The following is an 18,289-nucleotide window of genomic DNA, read 5'->3' on the forward strand; positions in this document are numbered from 1 at the left end:
CCAAGGGATACAGTAAACCTGCAATGGTGCATCGGAATCTAATCCTGCTGTCCCAGTAAAGGTTCAAAGCACGAACTATTAGAAGAGTTACTCCTCTTGTAAATAAGTCGAGATTTTGCTTTTTTGTATTCAATATCGATGCAATTTCTGTGTTTCATCGTTGATTGGTAGGTCCAAGGGATACAGTAAACCTAGAATGGTGCATTGGAATCTAATACTGCTGTCCCAGGAAAGGCTAAAATCACGAACTATTAGAAGAGTTACTCCTCTTGTAAATAAATCGACATTTTGCCTTTTGTATTCAATATCGATGCAATTTCTGTGTTTCATCGTTGATTTGAAGGTCCAAGGGATACAGTAATCCTGCAATGGTGTATCGGAACTTAATACTGCTGTCCTAGGGAAGGCTCAAAGCACGAAATATTAGATGAGTTACTCCTCTTGTTAATAAGTCGACATTTTGCCTTTTGTATTCAATATCGATGCAATTTCTTTGTTTCATCGTTGATTTGAAGGTCCAAGGGATACAGTAAACCTGCAATGGTGCATCAGAATCCAAAACTGCTGTCCCAGAAAAGGCTCAAAGCACGAACTATTAGAAGAGTTACTCCTCATGTAAATAAGTCGACATTTTGCCTTTTATATTCAATATCGATGCAATTTCTGTGTTTCATCTTTGATTTGAAGGTCCAATGGATACAGTTAACCTGCAATGGTGCATCGGAATCTAATACTGCTGTCCCAGGAAAGGCTTAAAGCACGAACAATTAGAAGAGTTACTCCTCTTGTAAATAAGTCGACATTTAGCATTTTGTATTCAATATCGATGCAATTTCTGTGTTTCATCGTTGATTTGAAGGTACGAGAGATACATTAAACCTGCAATGGTGCATCGGAATCTAATACTGCTGTCCCAGGAAAGGCTCAAAGCACGAACTATTAGAAGAGTTACTCCTCTTGTAAATAAGTCGACATTTTGCCTTTTGTATTCAATATCGATACAATTTCTGTGTTTCATCGTTGATTTGAAGGTCCAAGGGATACAGGACACCTGCAATGGTGCATCGGAATCTAATACTGCTGTCCCAGGAAACGCTCAAAGCACGAACTATTAGAAGAGTTACTCCTCTTGTAAATAGGTCGACATTTTGCCTTTTGTATTCAATATCGATGCAATTTCTGTGTTACATCGTTGATTTGATGGTCCAAGAGATACAGTAAACCTGCAATGGCGCATCGGAATCTAATACTGCTGTCCCAGGAAAGGCTCAAAGCACGAACTATTAGAAGAGTTACTCCTCTTGTAAGTAAGACGACATTTTGCCTTTTGTATTCAATATCGATGCAATTTCTGTGTTTCATCGTTGATTTGAAGGCCCAAGGGATACAGTAAACCTGCAATGGTGCTTCGGAATCTAATACTGCTGTCCTAGGAAAGGCTCAAAGCACGAACTATTAGAAGAGTTACTCCTCTTGTAAATAAGTCGACATTTTGCCTTTTGTATTCAATATCGATACAATTTCTGTGTTTCATCGTTGATTTGAAGGTCCAAGGGATACAGGACACCTGCAATGGTGCATCGGAATCTAATACTGCTGTCCCAGGAAACGCTCAAAGCACGAACTATTAGAAGAGTTACTCCTCTTGTAAATAGGTCGACATTTTGCCTTTTGTATTCAATATCGATGCAATTTCTGTGTTACATCGTTGATTTGATGGTCCAAGAGATACAGTAAACCTGCAATGGCGCATCGGAATCTAATACTGCTGTCCCAGGAAAGGCTCAAAGCACGAACTATTAGAAGAGTTACTCCTCTTGTAAGTAAGACGACATTTTGCCTTTTGTATTCAATATCGATGCAATTTCTGTGTTTCATCGTTGATTTGAAGGCCCAAGGGATACAGTAAACCTGCAATGGTGCTTCGGAATCTAATACTGCTGTCCTAGGAAAGGCTCAAAGCACGAACTATTAGAAGAGTTACTCCTCTTGTAAATAAGTCGACATTTTGCCTTTTGTATTCAATATCGATGCAATTTCTGTGTTTCATAGTTGATTTGAAGGTCCGAGAGATACATTAAACCTGCAATGGTGCATCGGAATCTAATACTGCTGTCCCAGGAAAGGCTCAAAGCACGAACTATTAGAAGAGTTACTCCTCTTGTAAATATGTCGACATTTTGCCTTTTGTATTCAATATCGATGCAATTTCTGTGTTTCATCGTTGATTTGAAGGTCCAAGGGATACAGTACACCTGCAATGGTGCATCGGAATCTAATACTGCTGTCCCAGGAAAGGCTCAAAGCACGAACTATTAGACGAGTAACTCCTCTTGTAAGTAAGTCGACATTTTGCCTTTTGTATTCAATATCGATGCAATTTCTGTGTTTCATCGTTGATTTGAAGGTGCAAGAGATACATTAAACCTGCAATGGTGCATCGGAATCTAATACAGCTCTCCCAGGAAAATCTAAAAGCACGAACTTTTAGAAAAGTAACTCCTCTTGTAAATAAGTCGACATTTTGCCTTTTGTTTTCAATATCGATGCAATTTTTGTGTTTCATCGTTGATTTGAAGGTCCAAGGCATACAGTAAACCTGCAATGGTGCATCGGAATATTATACTGCTGTCCCAGGAAAGGCTCAAAAGACGAACTATTAGAAGAGTTACTCCTCTAATAAATAAGTCAAAATTTTCCGTTTTATATTCAATATCGATGCAATTTCTGTGTTTCATCGTTGATTTGAAAATCCACGGGATACAGTAAACCTGCAATGGTGCATCGGAATCTAATACTGCTGTCCCAGGAAAGGCTCAAAGCACGAACTATTAGACGAGTAACTCCTCTTGTAAGTAAGTCGACATTTTGCCTTTTGTTTTCAATATCGATGCAATTTTTGTGTTTCATCGTTGATTTGAAGGTCCAAGGCATACAGTAAACCTGCAATGGTGCATCGGAATATTATACTGCTGTCCCAGGAAAGGCTCAAAAGACGAACTATTAGAAGAGTTACTCCTCTAATAAATTAGTCAAAATTTTCCGTTTTATATTCAATATCGATGCAATTTCTGTGTTTAATCGTTGATTTGAAGGTCCAAGGGATACAGTAAACTTGCAATGGTGCATCGGAATCTAATACTGCTGTCCCAGTAAAGGTTCAAAGCACGAACTATTAGAAGAGTTACTCCTCTTGTAAATAAGTCGAGATTTTGCCTTTTGTATTCAATATCGATGCCATTCCTGTGTTTCATCGTTGATTTGATTGTCCAAGGGTTACAGTAAACCTACAATGGTGCATCGGAATCTAATACTGCTGTCCCAGGAAAGGCTCAAAGCACGAACTATTAGAAGAGTTACTCCTCTTGCAAATAAGTCGACATTTTGCCTTTTGTATTCAATATCGATGCAATTTCTGTGTTTCATCGTTGATTGGTAGGTCCAAGGGATACAGTAAACCTGCAATGGTGCATCGGAATCTAATACTGCTGTCCCAGGAAAGGCTAAAATCACGAACTATTAGAAGAGTTACTCCTCTTGTAAATAAGTTTACTTTTTGCCTTTTGTATTCAATATCGATGCAATTTCTGTGTTTCGTCGTTGATTTGAAGGTCCAAGGGATACAGTAAACCTGCAAAGGTGCATCGGAATCTAATACTGCTGTCCCAGGAAAGGCTCAAAGCACGAACTATTAGAGGAGTTACTCCTCTTGTAAATAAGTCGAAATTTTGCATTTTGCATTCAATATCGATGCAATTTCTGTGTTTCATCGTTGATTTGAAGGTCCAAGGGATACAGTAATCCTGCAATGGTGTATCGGAATTTAATACTGCTGTCCTAGGGAAGGCTCAAAGCACGAAATATTAGAAGAGTTACTCCTCTTGTTAATAAGTCGACATTTTGCATTTTGTATTCAATATCGATGCAATTTCTGTGTTTCATCTTTGGTTTGAAGGTCCAATGGATACAGTTAACCTGCAATGGTGCATCGGAATCTAATACTGCTGTCCCAGGAAAGGCTCAAAGCTCAAACTATTAGAAGAGTTACTCCTCTTGTAAATAAGTCGCCATTTTGCCTTTTGTATTCAATATCGATGCAATTTCTGTGTTTCATCGTTGATTGGTAGGTCCAAGGGATACAGTAAGCCTGCAATGGTGCATCGGAATCTAATACTGCTGTCCCAGGAAAGGCTAAAATCACGAACTATTAGAAGTGTTACTCCTCTTGGAAACAAGTCGACATTTTGCCTTTTGTATTCAATATCGATGCAATTTCTGTGTTTCGTCGTTGATTTGAAGGTCCAACGGATACAGTAAACCTGCAAAGGTGCATCGGAATCTAATACTGCTGTCCCAGGAAAGGCTCAAAGCACGAAATATTAGAAGAGTTACTCCTCTTGTAAATAAGTCGGCATTTAGCTTTTTGTATTCAATATCGATGCAATTTCTGTGTTTCATCGTTGATTTGAAGGTCCAAGGGATACAGTAATCCTGCAATGGTGTATCGGAATTTAATACTGCTGTCCTAGGGAAGGCTCAAAGCACGAAATATTAGAAGAGTTACTCCTCATTGTTAATAAGTCGACATTTTGACTTTTGTATTCAATATCGTTGCAATTTCTGTGTTTCATCGTTGATTTGAAGGTCCAAGGGATACAGTAAACCTGCAATGGTGCATCGGAATCTAATACTGCTGTCCCAGAAAAGGCTCAAAGCACGAACTATTAGAAGAGTTACTCCTCTTGTAAATAAGTTGACATTTTGCCTTTTGTATTCAATATCGATGGAATTTCTGTGTTTCATCGTTGATTTGAAGGTCCAAGGGATACAGTAAACCTGCAATGGTGCATCGGAATCTAATACTGCTGTCCCAGGAAAGGCTCAAAGCACGAACTATTAGAAGAGTTACTCCTCTTATAAATAAGTTGTTATTTTGAATTTTGTATGCATTATCGATGCAATTTCTGTGTTTCATCTTTGATTTGAATGTCCAAGGGATACAGTAAACCTGAAATGGTGCATCGGAATCTAATACTGCTGTCCCAGGAAAGGCTCAAAGCACGAACTATTAGAAGAGTTACTCCTCTTGTAAATAAGTCGACATTTTGCCTTTTGTATTCAATATCGATGCAATTTCTGTGTTTCATCGTTGTTTGGAAGGTCCAAGGGATACAGTAAACTTGCAATGGTGCATCGGAATCTAATACGGCTGTCCCAGGAAAGGTTCAAAGCACGAACTATTATAAGAGTTACTCCTCTTATAAATAAGTCGACATTTTTGCTTTTGTATTCAATATCGATGCAATTTCTGTGTTTCATCGATGATTTAAAGGTCCAAGGGATACAGTAAACCTGCAATGGTGCATCGGAATCTAATACTGCTGTCCCAGGAAAGGCTCAAAACACGAACTATTAGAAGAGTTAATCCTCTTGTAAATAAGTCGACATTTCCCCTTTTGTATTCAATATCGATTTAATTTCTGTGTTTCATCGTTGATTTGAACGTCCAAGGGATACAGTAAACCTGCAATGGTGCATCGGAATCTAATACTGCTGTCCCAGGAAAGGCTCAAAGCACGAACTATTAGAAGACATACTCCTCTTGCAAATAAGTCGACATTTTGTCTTTTGTATTCAATATCGATGCAATTTCTGTGTTTCATCGTCGGTTTGAAGGTACGACAAATACAGTAAACCTGCAATGGTGCCTCGGAATCTAATACTGCTGTCCCAGGAAAGGCTTAAAGCAGGAACTATTAGAAGAGTTTCTCCTCTTGCAAATAAGTCGACATTTTGCCTTTTGTATTCAATATCGATGCAATTTCTGTGTTTCATCGTTGATTTGAATGTACGAGAGATACAGTAAACCTGCAATGGTGCATCGGAATCTAATACTGCTGTCCCAGGAAAGGTTCAATGCACGAACTATTAGAAGAGTTACTCCTATTATAAATAAGTCGACATTTTGTTTTTTGTATTCAATATCGATGCAATGTCTGTGTTTCATCGTTGATTTGAAGGTCCAAGGGATATAGTCAACCTGCAATGGTGCATCGGAATCTAATACTGCTGTCCCAGGAAAGGCTAAAAGCACGAGCTATTAGAAGAGTTACTCCTCTTGTAAATAAGTCGACATTTTGCCTTTTGTATTCAATATCGATGCAATTTCTGTGTTTCATCGTTGATTTGAAGGTCCAAGCGATACAGTAAACCTGCAATGGTGCATCGGAATCTAATACTGCTGTCCCAGGAAAGGCTCAAAGCACGAACTATTAGAAGAGTTACGCCTCTTGTAAATAAGTCGACATTTTGCCTTTTGTATTCAATATCGATGCAAATTCTGTGTTTCATCGTTGTTTGGAACTTCCAAGGGATACATTAAACCTGCAATGGTGCATCGGAATCTAATACTGCTGTCCCAGGAAAGGCTCAAAGCACGAACTAGTAGAAGAGTTACTCCTCTTGTAAATAAGTCGACATTTTGCCTTTTGTATTCAGTATCGATGCAATTTCTGTGTTTCATCGTTGATTTGAAGGTCCAAGGGATACAGTACACCTGCAATGGTGCATCGGAATCTAATACTGCTGTCCCAGGAAAGGCTCAAAGCACGAACTATTAGATGAGTTACTCCTCTTGTAAGTAAGTCGACATTTTGCCTTTTGTATTCAATATCGATGCAATTTCTGTGTTTCATCGTTGATTTGAAGGTCCATGGGATACAGTAAACCTGCAATGGTGCATCGGAATCTAATACTGCTGTCCCAGTAAATGTTCAAAGCACGAACTATTAAAAGAGTTACTCCTCTTGTAAATAAGTCGAAATTTTGCCTTTTGTATTCAATATCGATGCAATTTCTGTGTTCCATCGTTGATTTGAAGGTACGGGAGATACAGTAAACCTGCAATGGTGCATCGGAAATTAATACTGCTGTCCCAGAAAAGGTTCAATGCACGAACTATTAGAAGAGTTACCCCTATTATAAATAAGTCGACATTTTTTTGTTGTATTCAATATCGATGCAATTTCTGTGTTTCATCGTTGATTTGAAGGTCCAAGGGATACAGTAAACCTGCAATGGTGCCTCCGAATCTAATACTGCTGTCCCAGGAAAGGCTCAATGCACGAACTAATAGAAGAGTTAATCCTCTTGTAAATAAGTCGACATTTTGCCTTTTGTATTCAATATCGATGCAATTTCTGTGTTTCATCGTTGATTTGAAGGTCCATGGGATACGGTAAACCTGCAATGGTGCATCGGAATCTAATACTGCTGTCCCAGTAAATGTTCAAAGCACGAACTATTAGAAGAGTTACTCCTCTTGTAAATAATTCGACATTTTGCCTTTTGTATTCAATATCGATGGAATTTCTGTATTTCATCGTTGTTTTTAAGGTCCAAGGGATACAGTAAACCTGCAATGGTGCATCGGAATCTAATACTGCTGTCCCAGGAAAGGCTCAAAGCACGAACTATTAGAAGAGTTACTCCTCTTATAAATAAGTCGTTATTTTGAATTTTGTATTCATTATCGATGCAATTCCTGTGTTTCATCTTTGATTTGAAGGTCCAAGGGATACAGTAAACCTGCAATGGTGCATCGGAATCTAATACTGCTGTCCCAGGAAAGGCTCAAAGCCTGAACTATTAGAAGAGTTACTCCTCTTGCAAATAAGTCGAAATTTTGCCTTTTGTATACAATATCGATGCAATTTCTATGTTCCATCGTTGATTTGAAGGTCCGAGTGATACATTAAACCTGCAATGGTGCATCGGAATCTAATACTGCTTTCCCAGTAAATGTTCAAAGCACGAACTATTAGATGAGTTACTCCTCTTGTAAGTAAGTCGACATTTTGCCTTTTGTATTCAATATCGGTGCAATTTCTGTGTTTCATCGTTGATTTGAAGGTCCAGCAGATACATTAAACCTGAAATGGTGCATTGGAATGTAATACCGCTGTCCCAGAAAAGGCTATACCCGCAATGGTGCATCGGAATCTAATACTGCTGTCCCAGGAAAGGCGCAAAGCACGAACTATTAGAAGAGTTACTCGTCTTGTCAATAATTCGACATTTTGCCTTTTGTATTCAATATTGGTGCAATTTCTGTGTTTCATCATTGATTTGAAGGTCCAAGGGATACTGTAATACTGCAATGGTGCATCGGGATTTAATACTGCTGTCCTATGGATGGCTCAAAGCACGAACTATTAGAAGAGTTACTACTCTTGTAAATAAGTCGACATTTTGCCTTTTGTATTCATTATCGATGCAATTTCTGTGTTTCATCGTTGATTTGAAGGTCCAAGGGATACAGTAAACCTCCAATGGTGCATCGGAATCTAATACTGCTGTCCCAGGAAAGGCTAAAACACAAACTATTAGAAGAGTTACTCCTCTTGTAAATAAGTCGACATTTTGCATTTTGTATTCAATATCGATGCAATTTCTGTGTTTCATCGATGATTTGAAGGTCCAAGGGATACAGTAAACCTGTAATGGTGCATCGGAATACAATACTGCTGTCCCAGGAAAAGCTCAAACCACGAACTATTAGAAGAGTTACTCCTCTTGTAAATAAGTTGACATTTTGCCTTTTGTATTCAATATGAATGCAATTTCTGTGTTTCATCGTTGATTTGATGGTCTAAGGGATACAGTAAACCTGCAATGGTGCATCGGAATCTAATACTGCTGTCCCAGGATAGGATAAAATCACGAACTATTAGAAGAGTTACTCCTCTTGTAAATAAGTCGACATTTTGCCTTTTGTATTCAATATCGATGCAATTTCTGTGTTTCATCGTTGATTTGAAGGTCCAAGAGATACAGTAAACCTGCAATGGTGCATCGGAATCTAATACTGCTGTCCCAGAAAAGGCTCAAAGCACGAACTATTAGAAGAGTTACTCCTCTTGTAAATAAGTCGACATTTTGCCTTTTGTATTCAATATCGATGCAATTTCTGTGTTTCATAGTTGATTTGAAGGTCCAAGGGATACTGTAAACCTGCAATGGTGCATCGGAATCTAATACTGCTGTCCCAGGAAAGGCTAAGAGCTCGAACTATTAGAAGAGTTACTCCTCTTGTAAGTAAGTCGACATTTTGCGTTTTGTATTCAATATCGATGCAATTTCTGTGTATCATCGTTGATTTGAAGGTCCAGGGGATACAGTAAACCTGCAAAAGTGCATCGGAATCTAATACTGCTGTCCCAGGAAAGGCTCAAAGCACGAACTATTAGAAGTGTTACTACTCTTATAAATAAGTCGAAATTTTCCGTTTTGTATTCAAAATCGATGCAATTTCTGTGTTTAATCGTTGATTTGAAGGTCCAAGGGATACAGTAAACATGCAATGGTGCATCGGAATCTAATACTGCTGTCCCAGGAGAGGCTCAAAGCAAGAACTATTAGAAGAGTTCCTCCTCTTGTAAATAAGTCGACATTTTGCCGTTTGTATTCAATATCGATGCAATTTCTGTGTTTCATCGTTGATTTGATGGTCCAGAGGACACAGTAAACTTGCAAAGGTGCATCGGAATCTAATACTGCTGTTCCAGGAAAGGCTCAAAGCACGAACTATTAGAAGAGTTACTACTCTTATAAATAAGTCGACATTTTGCCTTTTGTATTCAATATTGATGCAATTTCTGTTTTTCATCGTAGATTTGAAGGTCCAAGGGATACAATAAACCTGCAATGGTGCATCGGAATCTAATACTGCTGTCCCAGGAAAGGCTCAAAGCACGAACTATTAGAAGAGTTTCTCCTCTTGTAAATAAGTCGACATTTTGCGTTTTGTATTCAATATTGATGCAATTTCTGTGTTTCATCATTGATTTGAAGGTCCAAGGGATACTGTAATACTGCACTGGTGCATCGGGATTTAATACTGCTGTCCTATGGATGGCTCGAAGCACGAACTATTAGAAGAGTTACTACTCTTGTAAATAAGTCGACATTTTGCCTTTTGTATTCAATATCGATGCAATTTCTGTGCTTCATCGTTGATTTGAAGGTTTAAGGGATACAGTAAACCTGCAATGGTGCATCGGAATCTAATACTGCTGTCCCAGGAAAGGCTCAAAGCAGGAACTATTAGAAGAGTTACTCGTCTTATCAATAATTCGACATTTTGCCTTTTGTATTCAATATCGATGCAATTTCTGTGTTTCATCGTTGATTTGAAGGTCCAAGGGATACACTAAACCTGGAATGGTGCATCGGAATGTAATACTGCTGTCCCAGGAAATGGTCAAAACACGAACTATTAGAATAGTTACTCCTCATATAAATAAGTCGACCTTTTGCATTTGTATTCAATATCGATGCAATTTCTGTGTTTCATCGTTGATTTGAAGGTCCAAGGGATACAGTAAACCTGCAATGGTGCATCGGAATCTAATACTGCTGTCCCAGGAAAGGCTCAAAGCACGAACTATTAGAAGAGTTACTCCTCTTGTAAATAAGTCGACATTTTGCCCTTTGTATTCAATATCGATGCAATTTCTGTGTTTCATCGTTGATTTGAAGGTCCAAGGGATACAGTAAACCTGCAATGGTGCATCGGAATCTAATACTGCTGTCCCAGGAAAGGCTAAGAGCACGAACTATTAGAAGAGTTACTCCTCTTGTAAATAAGTCGACATTTTGCCTTTTGTAATCAATATCGATGCAATTTCTGTGTTTCATAGTTGATTTGAAGGTCCAAGGGATACAGTAAACCTGCAATGCTGCATCGGAATCTAATACTGCTGTCCCAGGAAAGGCTAAGAGCACGAACTATTAGAAGAGTTACTCCTCTTGTAAATAAGTCGACATTTTGCCTTTTGTATTCAATATCGATGCAATTTCTGTGTTTCATCGTTGATTTGAAGGTCCTGGGGATACAGTAAACCTGCAAAGGTGCATCGGAATCTAATACTGCTGTCCCAGGAAAGGCTCAAAGCACGAACTATTAGAAGAGTTACTCCTCTTGTAAATAAGTCGACATTTTGCCTTTTGTATCCAATATCGATGCAATTTCTGTGTTTCATCGTTGAATTGAAGGTCCAGAGGACACAGTAAACTTGCAAAGGTGCATCGGAATCTAATACTGCTGTTCCAGGAAAGGCTCAAAGCACGAACTATTAGAAGAGTTACTACTCTTATAAATAAGTCGAAATTTTCCGTTTTGTATTCAATATCGATGCAATTTCTGTGTTTCATCGTTGATTTGAAGGTCCAAGGGATACTGTATACCTGCAATGGTGCATCGGAATCTAATACTGCTGTCCCAGGAAAGGCTCAAAACACGAACTATTGGAAGAGTTACTCCTCTTGTAAATAAGTCGACATTTTGCCTTTTGTATTCAATATCGATGCAATTTCTGTGTTTCATTGTAGATTTGAAGGTCCAAGGGATACAATAAACCTGCAATGGTGCATCGGAATCTAATACTGCTGTCCCAGGAAAGGCTCAAAGCACGAACTATTAGAAGAGTTACTACTCTTGTAAATAAGTCGACATTTTGCCTTTTGTATTCAATATCGATGCAATTTCTGTGCTTCATCGTTGATTTGACGGTTTAAGGGATACAGTAAACCTGCGATAGTGCATCGGAATCTAATACTGCTGTCCCAGGAAAGGCTTAAAGCACGAACTATTAGAAGAGTTACTCGTCTTATAAATAATTCAACATTTTGCTTTTTGTATTCAATATCGATGCAATTTCTGTGTTTCATCGTTGATTTGAAGGTCCAAGAGATACAGTAAACCTGCAATGGTGCATCGGAATCTGATACTGCTGTCCCACTATAGGATAAAAGCACGAACTATTAGAAGAGTTACTCGTCTTGTAAATAAGTCGACATTTTGCCTTTTGTATCCAATATCGATGCAATTTCTGTGTTTCATCGTTGATTTGAAAGTCCAAGAGATACAGTAAACCTGCAAAGGTGCATCGGAATCTAATACTGCTGTCCCAGGAAAGGCTCAAAACACGAACTATTAGAAGAGTTGCTCCTCTTGTAAATAAGTGGACATTTTGCCTTTTGTATTCAATATCGATGCAATTTCAGTGTTTCATCGTTGATTTGAAGGTCCAAGGGATACAGTAAACCTGCAATGGTGCATCGGAATCTAATACTGCTGTCCCAGGAAAGGCTAAAGGCACGAACTATTAGAAGAGTTACTCCTCTTGTAAATAAGTCGACATTTTGCCTTTTGTATTCAATATCGATGCAATCTCTGTGTTTCATCGTTGATTTGAAGGTCCAAGGGATACAGTAAACCTGCAATGGTGCATCGGAATCTAATACTGCTGTCCCAGGAAATGCTCAAAGCACGAACTATTAGAAGAGTTACTCCTCTTGTAAATAAGTCGACATTTTGCCTTTTGTATTCAATATCGATGCAATTTCTGTGTTTCATCGTTGATTTGAAGGTCCAAGGGATACAGTAAACCTGCAGTGGTGCATCGGAATCTAATACTGCTGTCCCAGGATAGGATAAAAGCACGAACTATTAGATGAGTTACTCCTCTTGTAAATAAGTCGAAATTTTCCGTTTTGTATTCAATATCGATGCAATTTCTGTGTTTCATCGTTGATCTGAAGGTCCAAGGGATACAGTAAACCTGCAATGGTGCATCGGAATCTAATACTGCTGTCCCAGGAAAGGCTCAAAACACGAACTATTAGAAGAGTTACTCCTCTTGTAAATAAGTCGACATTTTGCCTTTTGTATTTCAATATCGATGCAATTTCTGTGTTTCATCGTTGATTTGATGGTCCAAGAGATACAGTAAACCTGCAATGGTGCATCGGAATCTAATACTGCTGTCCCAGGAAAGGCTCAAAGCACGAACGATTAGAAGAGTTACTCCTCTTGTAAATAAGCCGACGTTTTGCCTTTTGTATTCAATATCGATGCATTTTCTGTGTTTCATCGTTGATTTGAAGGTCCAAGGGATACAGTAAACCTGCAATGGTGCATCGGAATCTAATACTGCTGTAACAGGGAAGGCTCAAAGCACGAACTATTAGAAGAGTTACTCCTCATGTAAATAAGTCGACATTTTGCCTTTTGTATTTAACATTGATGCAATTTCTGTGTTTCATCGTTGATTTGAAGGTCCAAGGGATACAATAATCCTGCAATGGTGCATCGGAATCTAATACTGCTGTTCCAGGAATGGCTCGAAGCTCGAACTATTAGAAGAGTTACTCCTCTTATAAATAAGTCGACATATTGCCTTTTGTGTTCAATATCGATGCAATTTCTGTGTTTCATCGTTGATTTGAAGGTCCAAGGGATACAGTAAACCTGCAGTGGTGCATCGGAATCTAATACTGCTGTCCCAGGATAGGATAAAAACACGAACTATTAGATGAGTTACTCCTCTTGTAAATAAGTCGAAATTTTCCGTTTTGTATTCAATATCGATGCAATTTCTGTGTTTCATCGTTGATCTGAAGGTCCAAGGGATACAGTAAACCTGCAATGGTGCATCGGAATCTAATACTGCTGTCCCAGGAAAGGCTCAAAGCACGAACTATTAGAAGAGTTACTCCTCTTGTTAATAAGTCGACATTTTGCCTTTTGTATTTCAATATCGATGCAATTTCTGCGTTTCATCGTTGATTTGATGGTCCAAGAGATACAGTAAACCTGCAATGGTGCATCGGAATCTAATACTGCTGTCCCAGGAAAGGCTCAAAGCACGAACGAGTAGAAGAGTTACTCCTCTTGTAAATAAGCCGACATTTTGCCTTTTGTATTCAATATCGATGCAATTTCTGTGTTTCATCGTTGATTTGAAGGTCCAAGGGATACAGTAAACCTGCAATGGTGCATCGGAATCTAATACTGCTGTCCCAGGAAAGGCTCAAAGCACGAACTATTAGAAGAGTTACTCCTCTTGTAAATAAGTCGACATTTTGCCTTTTGTATTCAATATCGATGCAATTTCTGTGTTTCATCGTTGATTTGAAGGTCCAAGGAACACAGTAAATCTGCAATGGTGCATCTGAATCTAATACTGCTGCCCCAGGAAAGGCTCAAAGCACGAACTATTAGAAGAGTTACTCCTCATGTAAATAAGTCGACATTTTGCCTTTTGTATTTAATATTGATGCAATTTCTGTGTTTCATCGTTGATTTGAAGGTCGAAGGGATACAGTAAACCTGCAATGGTGCATCGGAATCTAATACTGCTGTCCCAGGAAAGGCTCAAAGCACGTACTATTAGAAGAGTTATTCCTCTTGTAAATAAGTCGACATTTTGCTTTTTGTATTCAATATCGATGCAATTTCTGTGTTTCATCGTTGATTTGAAGGTCCAAGGGATACAGTAAACCTGTAATCGTACATCGGAATACAATACTGCTGTCCCAGGAAAGGCTCAAAGCACGAACTATTAGAAGAGTTACTCCTCTTGCAAATAAGTTGACATTTTGCCTTTTATATTCAATATCTATGCAATTTCAGTGTTTCATCGTTGATTTGAAGGTCCAAGGGATACAGTAAACCTGTAATCGTACATCGGAATACAATACTGCTGTCCCAGGAAAGGCTCAAAGCACGAACTATTAGAAGAGTTACTCCTCTTGTAAATAAGTCGACATTTTGCCTTTTGTATTCAATATCGATGCAATTTCTGTGTTTCATCGTTGATTTGAAGGTCCAAGGGATACAGTAAACCTGCAGTGGTGCATCGGAATCTAATACTGCTGTCCCAGGATAGGATAAAAGCACGAACTATTATAAGAGTTACTCCTCTGGTAAATAAGTCGACATTTGGCTTTTGTATTCAATATCATTGCAATTTCTGTGTTTCATTGTTGATTTGAAGGTCCAAGAGATACAGTACACCTGCAATGGTGTATCGGAACGTAATACTGCTGTCCCAGGAAAGGCTCAAAGCACGAACAATTAGAAGAGTTACTCCTCTTGTAAATAAGTCGACATTTTGCCTTTTGTATTCAATATAGATGCAATTTCTGTGTTTCATCGTTGATTTGAAGGTCCAAGGGATACAGTAAATCTGCAATGGTGCATCGGAATCTAATACTGCTGTCCCAGGAAAGGCTAAGAGCACGAACTATTAGAAGAGTTACTCCTCTTGTAAATAAGTCGAAATTTTCCGTTTTGTATTCAATATCGATGCAATTTCTGTGTTTCATCGTTGATCTGAAGGTCCAAGGGATACAGTAAACCTGCAATGGTGCATCGGAATCTAATACTGCTGTCCCAGGAAAGTCTCAAAGCACGAACTATTAGAAGAGTTATTCCTTTTGTAAATAAGCCGACATTTTGCCTTTTGTATTTAATATTGATGCAATTTCTGTGTTTTATCGTTGATTTGAAGGTCCAAGGGATACAGTAATCCTGCAATGGTGCATCGGAATCTAATACTGCAGTTCCAGAAATGGCTCGAAGCACGAACTATTAGAAGAGTTACTCCTCTTATATATAAGTCGACATTTTGCCTTTTGTATTCAATATCGATGCAATTTCTGTGTTTCATCGTTGATTTGAAGGTCCAAGGGATACAGTAAATATGAGATGGTGCTTCGGAATCTAATACTGCTGTCCAAGGAATGGTTCAAAGCACGAACTATTAGAAGAGTTACTTCTCTTGTAAATAAGTCGACATTTTCCCTTTGGATTCAATATCGATTCAATTTATGTGTTTCATCATTGGTTTTAAGGTCCAAGGGCAACAGTGAACCTACAATGGTGCATCGGAATCTAATACTGCTGTCCCAGGAAAGGCTAAAATCACGAACTATTAGAAGAGTTACTTCTCTTGTAAATAAGTCGACATATTGCCTTTTGTAATCAATATCGATGCAATTTCTGTGTTTCATCGTTGATTTGAAGGTCCAAGGGATACAGTAAACCTGCAATGGTGCATCGGAATCTAATACTGCTGTCCCAGGAAAGGCTCAAAGCACGAACGGTAGAAGAGTTACTCCTCTGATAAACAAGTCGACATTTTGCTTTTTGTATTCAATATCGATGCAATTTCTGTGTTTCATCGTTGATTTGAAGGCCCAAGGGATACAGTAAACCTGCAATGGTGCATCGGAATCTTATACTGCTGTCCCAGGAAAGGCTAAAAGCAAGAACTATTAGAAGAGTTGCTCCTCTTGTAAATAAGTCGACATTTTGCCTTTTGTATTCAATACCGATGCAATTTCTGTGTCTCATCGTTGCTTTGAAGGTCCAAGGGATACAGTAAACCTGCAATGGTGCATCGGAATCTAATACTGCTGTCCCAGGAAAGGCTCAAAGCACGAACTATTGGAAGAGTTACTCCTCTTGTAAATAAGCCGACATTTTGCCTTTTGTATTCAATATCGATGCAATTTCTGTGTTTCATCGTTGATTTGAAGGTCGAAGGGATACAGTAAACCTGCAATGGTGCATCGGAATCGAATACTGCTGTCCCAGGAAAGGCTCAAAGCACGAACTATTAGAAGAGTTACTCCTCTTGTAAATAAGTCGACATTTTGCCTTTTGTATTCAATATCGATGCAATTTCTGTGTTTCATCGTTGATTTGAAGGTCCAAGGGATACAGTAATCCTGCAATGGTGCATCGGAATCTAATACTTCTGTCCCAGGAAAGGCTCGAAGCGCGAACTATTAGAAGAGTTACTCCTCTTATAAATAAGTCGACATTTTGCCTTTTGTATTCAATATCGATGCAATTTCTGTGTTTCATCGTTGATTTGAAGGTCCAAGGGATACAGTAAATATGAGATGGTGCTTCGGAATCTAATACTGCTGTCCCAGGAATGGTTCAAACACGAACTATTAGAAGAGTTACTTCTGTTGTAAATAAGTCGACATTTTGCATTTTGTATTCAATATCGATTCAATTTATGTGTTTCATCCATGGTTTTAAGGTCCAAGGGCTACAGTGAACCCACAATGGTGCATCGGAATCTAATACTGCTGTCCCAGGAAAGGCTAAAATCACGAACTATTAGAAGAGTTACTTCTCTTGTAAATGATTCGACATTTTGCCTTTTGTATTCAATATCGATGCAATTTCTGTGTTTCATTGTTGATTTGAAGGTCCAAGGGATACAGTGAACCTGCAATGGTGCATCGGAATCTACTACTTCTGTCCCAGGAAAGGCTCAAAGCACGAACTAAAGAAGAGTTACTCCTCTTATAAACAAGTCGACATTTTGCCTTTTGTATTCAATATCGATGCAATTTCTGTGTTTCATCGTTGATTTGAAGGTCCAAGGGATACAGTAAACCTGCAATGGTGCATCGGAATCTAATACTGCTGTCCCAGGAAAGGCTAAAAGCAAGAATTATTAGAAGAGTTGCTCCTCTTGTAAATAAGCCGACATTTTGCCTTTTGTATTCAATACCGATGCACTTTCTGTGTTTCATCGTTCATTTGAATGTCCAAGGGATACAGTAAACCTGCAATGGTGCTTTGGAATGTAATACTGCTATCCCTTGAAAGGCTCAAAGCACGAACTATTAGAAGAGTTACTCCTCATATAAATAAGTCGACATTTTGCCTTTTTTATTCAATATCGATGCAATTTCTGTGTTTCATCGTTGATTTGAAGGTCCAAAGGATACAGAAAATATGAGATGGTGCTTCGGAATCTAATACTGCTGTCCCAGGAATGGTTCAAAGCACGAACTATTAGAAGAGTTACTTCTCTTGTAAATAAGTCGACATTTTGCTTTTTGTATTCAATATCGATGCAATTTCTGTGTTTCATCGTTGATTCGAAGGTCCAAGGGATACAGTAAATATGAGATGGTGCTTCGGAATCTAATACTGCTGTCCCAAAAAAGTCTCAAAGCGCGAACTATAGAAGAGTTACTCCTCTTATAAAAAAGTCGACATTTTGCCTTTTGTATTCAATATCGATGCAATTTCTGTGTTTCATCGTTGATTTGAAGGTCCAAGGGATTCAGTAAACCTGCAATGGTGCATCGGAATCTAATACTGCTATCCCAGGATAGGCTAAAATCACAAACTATTAGAAGAGTTGCTCCTCTTGTAAATAAGTCGACATTTTGCCTTTTGTATTCAATACCGATGCAATTTCTGTGTTTCATCGTTGATTTGAAGGTCCAAGAGATACAGTAAACCTGCAATGGTGCATCGGAATCTAATACTGCTGTCCCAGGGAAGGCTCAAAGCACGAACTATTAGAAGTGTTACTCTTCTTGTAAATAATCCGACATTTTGCCTTTTGTATTCAATATCGATGTAATTTCTGTGTTTCATCGTTGATTTGAAGGTCCAAGGGATACA

Source organism: Schistocerca cancellata, chromosome 8 (assembly GCF_023864275.1).
Source record: "Schistocerca cancellata isolate TAMUIC-IGC-003103 chromosome 8, iqSchCanc2.1, whole genome shotgun sequence".
Taxonomy (NCBI): domain Eukaryota; kingdom Metazoa; phylum Arthropoda; class Insecta; order Orthoptera; family Acrididae; genus Schistocerca; species Schistocerca cancellata.